This window comes from Rutidosis leptorrhynchoides, chromosome 1 (assembly GCF_046630445.1).
Source record: "Rutidosis leptorrhynchoides isolate AG116_Rl617_1_P2 chromosome 1, CSIRO_AGI_Rlap_v1, whole genome shotgun sequence".
NCBI classification, from domain to species: domain Eukaryota; kingdom Viridiplantae; phylum Streptophyta; class Magnoliopsida; order Asterales; family Asteraceae; genus Rutidosis; species Rutidosis leptorrhynchoides.
Genome location: NC_092333.1, coordinates 120,342,458 through 120,358,074, shown reverse-complemented (window position 1 = coordinate 120,358,074; position 15,617 = coordinate 120,342,458).

Below are 15,617 nucleotides of genomic sequence, written 5' to 3'. Positions count from 1 at the left end.
TGTATAAAATTTAGAGAAAACAGAAACTGGTTGATGGTTTTGAAGGGAGTGGGGTGTTCGAGAGGTCACGGGTTCGAACCCAGCTTTGGGCATATTTTTAAGAAGGCGTATAAGGTAGTCTTTAATTGTTATATTTATTAATATGATTATTACGATTATTATTGTTATTATAAATTGTTATTTGTGTTATTTTTATTATTGTTATTATTATTACTATTATTATTATTAAGGTTATCATTTAAAATATAACTTACCATATTGTTACTAATATAAGTATTATTATTATTATTATTATTATTATTATTATTATTATTATTATTATTATTATTATTAGGAATATTATCATTTTTTTATTATGAAAATAATGAGATTTACTATTTTTTTAATAAAAATTTATATTAGTATCATTTTAGAATTATTGTTAGTAATATAACTATTATTATCAAGTAATATGATTATTAATATTACCATTATTAATAAGGTTTCTAATATTATTATTACAAGTATTGGTATTAACAATATCATTACTAGTATTATTATTATTATTAAAGTTATTATTATTATTATTAGTAAATCGTTCTTATTTTCAAAACTATTTTTTTTAAACAGATAACTATTTGTACATAAAATAGACTTATTACCTATACTATAAGAATATTTCATATAACTATATATATATATATATATATATATATATATATATATATATATATATATATATATATATATATATATATATATATATATATCAAATCTAATACTATTAATTAAATAAATATTTATATATATCAAACTATTGAAATTTTGAATATAACACTAAACAATTAAGTATATAAAGATGGATATATTAATATAACTAGATATATAGATATTGAACATTTTGAATATATACATATTAAAATGTATAATCGTATAAACTACAATACTAAATATAAAAATATTATATAATTAATAAATGTAATTATTTGATTACCATTATATGTGTTAACATACATAAATGATATAGGTTCGTGAATCCGAGGTCAATCCTATACTTGTTCAATGTCGTCATATAAATTTTTACTACAAAATACATTAGGTGAGTTTCATTTTCCTTTTTACCCTTTATATTTTTGGGCTGAGAATACATGCGCAACTTTTATAACTGTTTTACGAAATAGACACAAGTAATCGAAACTACATTATATGGTTGAATGATCGAAGCCGAATATGCCCCTTTTTGCTTGGTAACCTAAGAATTAGTAAACCGATCTACTAATTGACGCGAATCCTAAAGATAGATCTATCGGGCCCAACAAGCCCCATCCAAAGTACCGGATGCTTTAGTACTTCGAAATTTATATCATGTCCGAAGGAGGATCCCGGAATGATGGGGATATTCTTATATGCATATTGTGAATGTCGGTTACTAGGTGTTCAATCCATATGAATGATATTTTTGTCTCTATGCATGGGACGTATGTTTATGAGAAATGGAAATATGAAATCTTGTGGTCTATTAAAATTATGAAATGATTATTTATGTTAAACTAATGAACTCACCAACCTTTTAGTTGACACTTTAAAACATGTTTATCCTCAGGTACGAAAGAGATCTTCCGCTGTGCATTTGCTCATTTTTAAGATATTACTTGAAGTCTTTCATGACATATTTCAAAAGACGTTGTATTCGAGTCATTGAGTTCATCAAGATTATTATTAAGTCAATTATAGTTGGATATATTATAAAATGGTATGTATTGCTGTTAACTGTCGATGTAATGAAAGTTTGTCTTTTAAAAACGAATGCAATGTTTGTAAAATGTATCATATAGAGGTCAAGTACCTCGCGATGTAATCAATTATTGTGAATCGTTTGTAATCGATATGGACTTTGTCCAGATGGATTAGGACGGGTCATGAAAGTTGGTATCAGAGCGGTGGTCTTAGCAAACCAGGTCTGCATTGGTGTGTCTAACTGATAAGTCGTTAGGATGCATTAGTAAGTCTGGACTTCGACCGTGTCTGCATGTCAAAAGTTTTGCTTATCATTTCGTGTCGAAAATTACCTGCTTATCATTCTTAGAGAATCACTTACTTATCATTCTTAATCTAGACATATCTTGCTGCCTGGATTGCATGAATAGTGTATAGACAAAATTCATATCTTAACGTATCTGCTACTTCATATCTTAGCGTATCTGTTACTGTAACTTTGCCTGACATATTCCGTAGATTCCTCCGTAACTTATGGGATTTTAGTATTATATATGCATATGTAAATTATGTATTGCAGGGTACTAATCTACATCCTATAATTTATTTCTTATCGAAAATCCTTCATCTGATCGTACGAGATGAATCCCTTAACCAGTTCGAGTCACTTAGATTCCGATAACTATTCTGATAGTTATTCCGACAGCTATTCCGACATAGAGTTTCACTCGAGCTCCGAAAGCAGTATCACCGGAATGAATCAACCAATCAGCCATCCCCAATTCATCTGATGGTTTCGTAGTCGACTAAATCAATGGAGACGAGAAGAAGGCGATCCTTTCCACTCACCAACCTGCACTCTTGATGAAGAACCTGAAACACTTACCGACGAACCTGTTCGTAATACCATTTTCTCTCTCATTTCCAGAGTATCTCGCCACGACTATATCACAAGTCAGATTCAAAACCTTATTCATTCGCTCGTTCATACCGACAATCATACTGGAGTAATAAATTCAATGAGTTTCGCGCCCGAGTTGTAGTCTTGGAAAATATGGTGCAAAACATACCAGCTTCAGCAACATCACTGACACCAACAGTACCATCAATAAACAGCACAAGTACCATCAACAATTTATGCCTCAACATCTCATTCTGTACCTCGTGTATAATCATCGTTCTACGAATCATTCAACATCATTTATCTACATTCGACATGGCGATTATGTAATATCTAATATTTTAGAGATTATGTATTCTAGTTCTAACGGTAAAACAAATGAGATTAATATTATATTAACTCATTAAATCTGTATTACATCTGAAGGAAATATATATGTATATATGTTTTCATAAAGATTGTAATTAAAAATTCTTTCGTACAAAACTGTTAATGATGAAAATATTTTAACGGGTAGGTAATACCCAAGGAATATTTAGATTTCACATTAATAAATTACATTGTACATTCGTCAAAGCTGATCCAACAGTCATTTACTATCCTATTTGCACTCACCGATATACGTATTTGTTCACCGCAGAATAACCATTTTCATTCAATTTCATATTTGGATTTTGACCTATCAAAATCCAACAAGTGGCATAATGAAGAAAACATTTGACAAAATAAAATTTGTTAGAAACACACAAATTAACTATGAGAAATTTTGTTAAAAATCCACGCTAACTGTTCCTAGCTAATTGTTCCTAGCTAACAAATTAATTCCGTATTATATTTTATTTATTGTAATTTATTTATCTCAATTTATTTATCGCAATTTAAATTCTCGCAATTTTATTTATCGTCATTTAATTTCTGTTATTTACTTTACGCACTTTATTTATCATCATTTATTTTCTGTTATTTATTTTACTCACTTTAAATATCGGGACACATATACAAGGTTTTGACATATCATATCGATACATCTATATATATTATTTGGAATCACCATAGACACTCTATATGCAGTAATGATCGAGTTCTCTATACAGGGTTGAGGTTGATTCTATAATAATATATGTACTTTGAGTTGTGATCGAGTCTGAGACATGTACACGGGTCATGATATGTATTAATTAATTCAAATATTATATATTAAATTATATATGAATTGTTGAATTGCTAACTGTGGACTATCAATCGAGGACTACCAACATTGGACAATTAAAATGAATTAAAATATTGATTATAACATATGAAACTAAACAATTCTTCAAGTTTGCCACTTGATTTCATCTTAAACCTCAATTGTATCTTGATGATTATGATCTGCGTTCAAACCTTTCATGATTCTAAACAACACCTCAAGAAAAAGAATGAACCAACCGCACTTCATCTATTCACTTCATCTACGGAAGGAAAAATTGATGCATATAGTCATGCACCTGAAAATACTCGAAACCTGAGTAAAAGTTTAACACGTATCTGTGCTAGCTTCTTTGGCGTTATTATTATCGAAAATAACCTTGCAACTCCTATTCGAGATAGCTAATTTTGTCACAGCTCCAGCAAATCAACTTCGACTTTTCATTCGAAACAACCTTATTATAACCTTGATTTATATGCGTGCTCTTTTATTGTTATCGGGGAACCTTTTATATTCCATCATATTACCAGCAGGTGTACCAGCAACATCGTTGCTCCTTGGCTTAAATCTCTCCGACAAATCACTATATTTATCTATTGAAGTCTCATCATGTACTCATCCGTATCTTGTAACAAGAATTGCCATACCAATTACTGGGAATCAGCAAATCTATATTGTGAGTCTTGCAACGTTTCCACATCAACAGTTATATGTATATATATAACATTTATCTCTTAGAACTATGATCTTCCATTCTAAAATTCTGAAAAGCACCCAGTCTGCGAATTAATGCTCTGAATTTTTAAAAAGTTGAATGAAGCAACAAAGACTGTAAACGACCTCGACAGCCAAAAGTTGATGATAAAGAATTGTATGTTGGCAAAGCTCAGAAAAAGTTTGAAACTGAAAAACTGATTGAGCAAACTACGAAGGAGTCTCTGAACAAATCACAAGGACTAAACTTGTACATTAAGAATCCTGATGATTCTGTTTCGGATAAAATCTTTAGCGAATACCTTGCTTCTGACTCCAAACTCTTGCGGACAAAATTTCTTCACCATCCTTCGATATTAGAAATTCCAAGATACCATCGTATCTTTCATTATAAATATCCTCCATATTTCTGAAAGATATTTTCATAACTATTCTTATCTGAAATCATTAATCTCTTAGTGCTATCAGTGTTACATCATATAGAAACTGATAGTTTCTATATTCTGTAAACTTTCGAGCTTAAATATGAATGTTATTGAAGTAATGTTGGGAACTGATGCATGAATTAGTATAATATAATGACATTTGATCAACGTGATTATATTACAGTAAGTCATGCTGAGTTTCTAATGGAACGTGATGATTCACAGATCATAACGTCATCATGTGCCATGTTACACGACTCTTACGTTCTGTCTAATCTATAAACATATCAAGAAAATATTTTTCTTGATAGTCCTATCTTCCCTTGAATTCTGGTAATTTGACAAGTCAGATTATACTATTACAATTTCTTTCCTAGAACAATAACTATGTTCATTCCAAAATTTATATATGTGGAGTCTGGACCATTACAAGAGATGCCCAATCGCAAGAAGAAGAAACGAAGGGACAAAGCTCTGAAATAGAAATTGGAGTATAAATCGCAGGAAATAAGAGGAAGTATTAACTATGGATGACAATGATTATAGAAAAAAGAAATAGGGACATTGAAATATAAGAGGGGATATAAAGCCCGATAACAACACATAAATTACAAACCGTATATATCAATGTTTATCGCAACATAAAGACACGGTATAATTAAGAATAGTAACACCCCAAGGTAATAGTAGAAGTAAATAGATTCTTCCGATGGAAGATTAAAAAGAAGGATGACAGAAATGATAATTAGAAAAATATCAAGGATTAGAACCGGATTAAGCATTTTCACAATCTTTTGGATGTATGAACTAAGAAAGAAAGTATAGGAATGGTGAGAATAATGGAACGGAAGAGCTTAACTTATAGTGGAAATATCAGACAGAGTAATCAAGGCAGATCACCGTATTTAATTATAGAGATCTTAATTTCCTTACTCGCCGAAGAATCAAATCTTTTAGATTTCGAAGATTTTCTTTAAATCCCTTGAATTCCGGAATTCAACCCTGACTGAAATGTCCCGTTCTTATTGATTAAAAACGTTCCATATTAATTGATTTCGTTGCGAGGTTTTGACCTCTATATGAGACGTTTTTCAAAGACTGCATTCATTTTTAAAACAAACCATAACCTTTATTTCATAGATAAAGGTTTTAAAAAGCTTTACGTAGATTATCAAATAATGATAATCTAAAATATCCTGTTTACACACGACCATTACATAATGGTTTACAATACAAATATGTTACAACAAAATAAGTTTCTTGAATGCAGTTTTTACATAATATCATACAAGCATGGACTCCAAATCTTGTCCTTATTTAAGTATGCGACAGCGGAAGCTCTTAATAATCACCTGAGAATAAACATGCTTAAAACGTCAACAAAAATGTTGGTGAGTTATAGGTTTAACCTATATATATCAAATCATAATAATAGACCACAAGATTTCATATTTCAATACACATCCCATACATAGAGATAAAAATCATTCATATGGTGAACACCTGGTAACCGACATTAACAAGATGCATATATAAGAATATCCCCATCATTCCGGGACACCCTTCGGATATGATATAAATTTCGAAGTACTAAAGCATCCGGTACTTTGGATGGGGTTTGTTAGGCCCAATAGATCTATCTTTAGGATTCGCGTCAATTAGGGTGTCTGTTCCCTAATTCTTAGATTACCAGACTTAATAAAAAGGGGCATATTCGATTTCGATAATTCAACCATAGAATGTAGTTTCACGTACTTGTGTCTATTTTGTAAATCATTTATAAAACCTGCATGTATTCTCATCCCAAAAATATTAGATTTTAAAAGTGGGACTATAACTCACTTTCACAGATTTTTACTTCGTCGGGAAGTAAGACTTGGCCACTGTTGATTCACGAACCTATAACAATATATACATATATATTAAAGTATGTTCAAAATATATTTACAACACTTTTAATATATTTTGATGTTTTAAGTTTATTAAGTCAGCTGTCCTCGTTAGTAACCTATAACTAGTTGTCCACAGTTAGATGTACAGAAATAAATCGATAAATATTATCTTGAATCAATCCACGACCCAGTGTATACGTATCTTAGTATTGATCACAACTCAAACTATATATATTTTGGAATCAACCTCAACCCTGTATAGCTAACTCCAACATTCACATATAGAGTGTCTATGGTTGTTCCGAAATATATATAGATGTGTCGACATGATAGGTCGAAACATTGTATACGTGTCTATGGTATCTCAAGATTACATAATATACAATACAAGTTGATTAAGTTATGGTTGGAATAGATTTGTTACCAATTTTCACGTAGCTAAAATGAGAAAAATTATCCAATCTTGTTTTACCCATAACTTCTTCATTTTAAATCCGTTTTGAGTGAATCAAATTGCTATGGTTTCATATTGAACTCTATTTTATGAATCTAAACAGAAAAAGTATAGGTTTATAGTCGGAAAAATAAGTTACAAGTCGTTTTTGTAAAGGTAGTCATTTCAGTCGAAAGAACGACGTCTAGATGACCATTTTAGAAAACATACTTCCACTTTGAGTTTAACCATAATTTTTGGATATAGTTTCATGTTCATAATAAAAATCATTTTCTCAGAATAACAACTTTTAAATCAAAGTTTATCATAGTTTTTAATTAACTAACCCAAAACAGCCCGCGGTGTTACTACGACGGCGTAAATCCGGTTTTACGGTGTTTTTCGTGTTTCCAGGTTTTAAATCATTAAGTTAGCATATCATATAGATATAGAACATGTGTTTAGTTGATTTTAAAAGTCAATTTAGAAGGATTAACTTTTGTTTGCGAACAAGTTTAGAATTAACTAAACTATGTTCTAGTGATTACAAGTTTAAACCTTCGAATAAGATAGCTTTATATGTATGAATCGAATGATGTTATGAACATCATTACTACCTTAATTTCCTTGGATAAACCTACTGGAAAAGAGAAAAATGGATCTAGCTTCAATGGATCCTTGGATGGCTCGAAGTTCTTGAAGCAGAATCATGACACGAAAACAAGTTCAAGTAAGATCATCACTTGAAATAAGATTGTTATAGTTATAGAAATTGAACCAAAGTTTGAATATGATTATTACCTTGTATTAGAATGATAACCTACTGTAAGAAACAAAGATTTCTTGAGGTTGGATGATCACCTTACAAGATTGGAAGTGAGCTAGCAAACTTGAAAGTATTCTTGATTTTATGAAACTAGAACTTTTGGAATTTATGAAGAACACTTAGAACTTGAAGATAGAACTTGAGAGAGATCAATTAGATGAAGAAAATTGAAGAATGAAAGTGTTTGTAGGTGTTTTTGGTCGTTGGTGTATGGATTAGATATAAAGGATATGTAATTTTGTTTTCATGTAAATAAGTCATGAATGATTACTCATATTTTTGTAATTTTATGAGATATTTCATGCTAGTTGCCAAATGATGGTTCCCACATGTGTTAGGTGACTCACATGGGCTGCTAAGAGATGATCATTGAAGTGTATATACCAATAGTACATACATCTAGAAGCTGTGTATTGTACGAGTACGAATACGGGTGCATACGAGTAGAATTGTTGATGAAACTGAACGAGGATGTAATTGTAAGCATTTTTGTTAAGTAGAAGTATTTTGATAAGTGTATTGAAGTCTTTCAAAAGTGTATAAATACATATTAAAACACTACATGTATATACATTTTAACTGAGTCGTTAAGTCATCGTTAGTCGTTACATGAAAGTGTTGTTTTGAAACCTTTAGGTTAACGATCTTGTTAAATGTTGTTAAACCCAATGTTTATAATATCAAATGAGATTTTAAATTATTATATTATCATGATATTATCATGTATGAATATCTCTTAATATGATATATATACATTAAATGTCTTTACAACGATAATCGTTACATATATGTCTCGTTTAAAAATCATTAAGTTAGTAGTCTTGTTTTTACATATGTAGTTCATTGTTAATATACTTTATGATATGTTTTCTTATCATATTATCATGTTAACTATATATATATATCCATATATATGTCATCATATAGTTTTTACAAGTTTTAACGTTCGTGAATCACCGATCAACTTGGGTGGTCAATTGTCTATATGAAACATATTTCAATTAATCAAGTCTTAACAAGTTTGATTGCTTAACATGTTGGAAACATTTAATCATGTAAATATCAATCTCAATTAATATATATAAACATGGAAAAGTTCGGGTCACTACAGTACCTACCCGTTAAATAAATTTCGTCCCGAAATTTTAAGCTGTTGAAGGTGTTGACGAATCTTCTGGAAATAGATGCGGGTATTTCTTCTTCATCTGATCTTCACGCTCCCAGGTGAACTCGGGTCCTCTACGAGCATTCCATCGAACCTTAACAATTGGTATCTTGTTTTGCTTAAGTCTTTTAACCTCACGATCCATTATTTCGACGGGTTCTTCGATGAATTGAAGTTTTTCGTTGATTTGGATTTCATCTAACGGAATAGTGAGATCTTCTTTAGCAAAACATTTCTTCAAATTCGAGACATGGAAAGTGTTATGTACAGCCGCGAGTTGTTGAGGTAACTCAAGTCGGTAAGCTACTGGTCCGACACGATCAATAATCTTGAATGGTCCAATATACCTTGGATTTAATTTCCCTCGTTTATCAAATCGAACAACGCCTTTCCAAGGTGCAACTTTAAGCATGACCATCTCTCCAATTTCAAATTCTATATCTTTTCTTTTAATGTCAGCGTAGCTCTTTTGTCGACTTTGGGCGGTTTTCAACCGTTGTTGAATTTGGATGATCTTCTCGGTAGTTTCTTGTATAATCTCCGGACCCGTAATCTGTCTATCCCCCACTTCACTCCAACAAATCGGAGACCTGCACTTTCTACCATAAAGTGCTTCAAACGGCGCCATCTCAATGCTTGAATGGTAGCTGTTGTTGTAGGAAAATTCTGCTAACGGTAGATGTCGATCCCAACTGTTTCCGAAATCAATAACACATGCTCGTAGCATGTCTTCAAGCGTTTGAATCGTCCTTTCGCTCTGCCCATCAGTTTGTGGATGATAGGCAGTACTCATGTCTAGACGAGTTCCTAATGCTTGCTGTAATGTCTGCCAGAATCTTGAAATAAATCTGCCATCCCTATCAGAGATAATAGAGATTGGTATTCCATGTCTGGAGACGACTTCCTTCAAATACAGTCGTGCTAACTTCTCCATCTTGTCATCTTCTCTTATTGGTAGGAAGTGTGCTGATTTGGTGAGACGATCAACTATTACCCAAATGGTATCAAAACCACTTGCAGTCCTTGGCAATTTAGTGATGAAATCCATGGTAATGTTTTCCCATTTCCATTCCGGGATTTCGGGTTGTTGAAGTAGACCTGATGGTTTCTGATGCTCAGCTTTGACCTTAGAACACGTCAAACATTCTCCTACGTATTTAGCAACATCGGCTTTCATACCCGGCCACCAAAAATGTTTCTTGAGATCCTTGTACATCTTCCCCGTTCCAGGATGTATTGAGTATCTGGTTTTATGAGCTTCTCTAAGTACCATTTCTCTCATATCTCCAAATTTTGGTACCCAGATCCTTTCAGCCCTATACCGGGTTCCGTCTTCCCGAATATTAAGATGCTTCTCCGATCCTTTGGGTATTTCATCCTTTAAATTTCCCTCTTTTAAAACTCCTTGTTGCGCCTCCTTTATTTGAGTAGTAATGTTATTATGAATCATTATATTCATAGATTTTACTCGAATGGGTTCTCTGTCCTTCCTGCTCAAGGCATCGGCTACCACATTTGCCTTCCCCGGGTGGTAACGAATCTCAAAGTCGTAATCATTCAATAATTCAATCCACCTACGCTGCCTCATATTCAGTTGTTTCTGATTAAATATGTGTTGAAGACTTTTGTGGTCGGTATATATAATACTTTTGACCCCATATAAGTAGTGCCTCCAAGTCTTTAATGCAAAAACAACCGCGCCTAATTCCAAATCATGCGTTGTATAATTTTGTTCGTGAATCTTCAATTGTCTAGACGCATAAGCAATCACCTTCGTTCGTTGCATTAATACACAACCGAGACCTTGCTTTGATGCATCACAATAAATCACAAAATCATCATTCCCTTCAGGCAATGACAATATAGGTGCCGTAGTTAGCTTTTTCTTCAATAACTGAAACGCTTTCTCTTGTTCATCATTCCATTCAAATTTCTTCCCTTTATGCGTTAATGCAGTCAAGGGTTTTGCTATTCTGGAAAAGTCTTGGATGAACCTTCTGTAGTAACCAGCTAGTCCTAAAAACTGGCATATGTGTTTCGGAGTTTTTGGGGTTTCCCACTTTTCAACAGTTTCTATCTTTGCCGGATCCACCTTAATACCTTCTTTGTTCACTATGTGACCGAGGAATTGAACTTCTTCCAACCAAAATGCACACTTTGAAAACTTAGCGTACAATTCTTCCTTCCTCAATACTTCTAACACCTTTCTCAAATGTTCACCGTGTTCTTGGTCATTCTTTGAGTAAATAAGTATGTCATCAATGAAAACAATGACAAACTTGTCAAGGTATGGTCCACACACTCGGTTCATAAGGTCCATGAACACAGCTGGTGCATTAGTTAAACCAAACGGCATGACCATAAACTCGTAATGACCGTAACGTGTTCTGAAAGCAGTCTTTGGAATATCATCTTCTTTCACCCGCATTTGATGATACCCGGAACGTAAGTCAATCTTTGAATAAACAGACGAGCCTTGTAGTTGATCAAATAAGTCGTCGATTCTCGGTAGTGGGTAGCGGTTCTTGATGGTAAGTTTGTTCAACTCTCGGTAGTCGATACACAACCTGAATGTACCATCTTTCTTCTTGACAAACAAAACAGGAGCTCCCCACGGTGATGTGCTTGGTCGAATGAAACCACGCTCTAAAAGTTCTTGTAATTGGCTTTGCAGTTCTTTCATCTCGCTGGGTGCGAGTCTGTAAGGAGCACGAGCTATTGGTGCAGCTCCTGGTACAAGATCTATTTGAAATTCAACGGATCGATGTGGGGGTAATCCCGGTAATTCTTTCGGAAATACATCGGGAAATTCTTTTGCAATGGGAACATCATTGATGCTCTTTTCTTCAGTTTGTACTTTCTCGACGTGTGCTAGAACAGCATAGCAACCTTTTCTTATTAGTTTTTGTGCCTTCAAATTACTAATAAGATGTAGCTTCGTGTTGCCCTTTTCTCCGTACACCATTAAGGGTTTTCCTTTTTCTCGTATAATGCGAATTGCATTTTTGTAACAAACGATCTCTGCTTTCACTTCTTTCAACCAGTCCATACCGATTATCACATCAAAACTCCCTAACTCTACTGGTATCAAATCAATCTTAAATGTTTCGCTAACCAGTTTAATTTCTCGATTCCGACATATATTATCTGCTGAAATTAATTTACCATTTGCTAATTCGAGTAAAAATTTACTATCCAAAGGCGTCAATGGACAACTTAATTTAGCACAAAAATCTCTACTCATATAGCTTCTATCCGCACCCGAATCAAATAAAACGTAAGCAGATTTATTGTCAATAAGAAACGTACCCGTAACAAGCTCCGGGTCTTCCTGTGCCTCTATCGCATTAATATTGAAAACTCTTCCACGGCCTTGTCCATTCGTGTTCTCCTGGTTCGGGCAATTTCTAATAATGTGGCCTGGTTTTCCACATTTATAACAAACTACATTGGCATAACTTGCTCCGACACTACTTGCTCCGCCATTACTCGTTCCGACACCATTTGTTCCTTTCGTTCTATTAGCCCCTGGTCCGTAGACCTCACACTTCGCCGCGCTATGACCATTTCTTTTACACTTGTTGCAAAATTTGGTGCAGAACCCCGAGTGATTCTTTTCACACCTTTGGCATAGCTGCTTCTGATTGTTGTTGTTGTTGCGGTTATTATTGTTGTTGGGATGATTGTTGTAGTTGCTGTTGTTGTTGTTGTTGTTGTTGTTGTTGGGCCGTTTGTTGTAGTTGCGATTGATGTTGCGATTGTTGGGATAATTGTTGCGATTATTGTTGTAATTACTGTTGTTGTTGTATTGGTGATTCTTATCACCGTTTTCCTCCCACTTTCTTTTGACTTGCTTCACATTGGCCTCTTCAGCAGTCTGTTCTTTAATTCTTTCTTCAATCTGGTTCACTAGTTTGTGAGCCATTCTACATGCCTGTTGTATGGAGGCGGGCTCGTGTGAACTTATATCTTCTTGGATTCTTTCCGGTAATCCTTTCACAAACGCGTCGATCTTCTCTTCCTCATCTTCGAATGCTCCCGGACACAATAGGCACAATTCTGTGAATCGTCTTTCGTACGTGGTAATATCAAATCCTTGGGTTCGTAACCCTCTAAGTTCTGTCTTGAGCTTATTGACCTCGGTTCTGGGACGGTACTTCTCGTTCATCAAGTACTTGAATGCTGACCACGGTAGTGCGTACGCATCATCTTGTCCCACTTGCTCTAGATAGGTATTCCACCATGTTAACGCAGAATCTGTGAAGGTATGCGTAGCGTACTTCACTTTGTCCTCTTCAGTACACTTACTTATGGCAAACACCGATTCAACCTTCTCGGTCCACCGTTTCAATCCGATCGGTCCTTCGGTTCCATCAAATTCCAAAGGTTTGCAGGCAGTGAATTCTTTGTAGGTGCATCCTACACGATTTCCTGTACTGCTAGATCCAAGGTTATTGTTGGTATGTAGCGCAGCCTGTACTGCGGCTATGTTTGAAGCTAGAAAAGTACGGAATTCCTCTTCATTCATATTCACGGTGTGTCGAGTAGTCGGTGCCATTTCCTTCAAAATAGTTAAATGGAACAAGTTAATCATACAGAATATTAAGAGTAGTTAATAGTATTTCGTAGCATAATATGAACTCATTTATAAAAGCTTTTTCTTCATATTAGCGTTTTATAAGTTTAAATTCGGGTAGTACCTACCCGTTAAGTTCATACTTAGTAGCTAATATACAATTCAACTACTACAATTCTATATGAAAAACTGATTATAATAATATTTCGCGTTCAAACTTTTATACAATATTTTACAAACTTACAATACCGCTTATTTTACATAAAGCATGAAATATAGCACACAATAACTTTGATACAAGATAGTTGTGAAGACAATTCTAGCTAGTACACAAGTCGTTCAGCAAAGGCAATAAAGACACGTAATTCATACGTCCAGAAACAAGTCATGCATTCTGGTTTTACTAGGACTACTTCCCATCCTTGGTCTTGTGCAACATAACCGTTATGGCCGTTGATAAGACAGCGTGTTGTAACGTCATCAAAGGGACGAGGGTTACGTAATGTCCAACAGTCCCGTAATAATCTAAAAACCTCATTTCTTACCCCAATTACCGACTCCGTCACTTGTGGAAACGTTTTGTTTAATAGTTGTAGCCCGATGTTCTTGTTCTCACTTTGGTGAGAAGCGAACATTACTAATCCGTAAGCATAACATGCTTCTTTATGTTGCATGTTAGCCGCTTTTTCTAAATCACGAAGTCCAATATTCGGATATATTGAGTCAAAATAATTTCTTAACCCATTGCGTAAAATAGCATTTGGGTTCCCCGCAATATATGCGTCAAAGTAAACACATCATAACTTATGGGTTTCCCAATGTGATATCCCCCATCTTTCAAACGAAAGTCTCTTATAAACCAAGACATTCTTGGAACGTTCTTCGAATGTCTTACAAACTGATCTCGCCTTAAATAGTTGTGCCGAAGAATTCTGGCCGACTCTAGACAAGATTTCATCAATCATGTCTCCGGGTAGGTCTCTTAAAATATTGGGTTGTCTATCCATTTTGTATTTTTAAACTGTAAAATAGACAAGAGTTAGATTCATAAAAAAATACTTATTAATACAAGCAATTTTTACATATATCATAAAGCATAAGAACACTATATTACATATATTACACCACGCGAATACAACTATCTTATTCCGACTCGCTCGTTTCTTCTTCTTCGGTTTTGGTTCGTTTTGCCAAGTTTCTAGGGATATATGATGTTCCCCTAATACGAGTCGTCGTTGTCCACATTGGTTTAGAAAAACCTGGTGGTTTAGAGGTTCCCGGGTCATTGTTACAACTTAAGGACTTCGGGGGTTGACGATACATATAAAGTTCATCGGGGTTGGAATTAGATTTCTCTATTTTTATACCCTTTCCCTTATTATTTTCTTTTGCCTTTTTAAATTCAGTTGGGGTAATTTCTATAACATCATCGGAATTCTCGTCGGAATCCGATTCATCGGAGAATTGGTAATCCTCCCAATATTTTGCTTCCTTGGCGGAAACACCATTGACCATAATTAACTTTGGTCGGTTGGTTGAGGATTTTCTTTTACTTAACCGTTTTATTATTTCCCCCACCGGTTCTATTTCTTCATCCGGTTCCGATTCTTCTTCCGGTTCCGATTCTTCTTCCGGTTCCGACTCTTCTTCCGGTTCCTCTTCGGGAACTTGTGAATCAGTCCACAAATCATTCCAATTTACATTTGACTCTTCATTATTATTAGGTGAGTCAATGGGACTTGTTCTAGAGGTAGACATCTATCACATAATATCAAACACGTTAAGAGATTAATATATCACA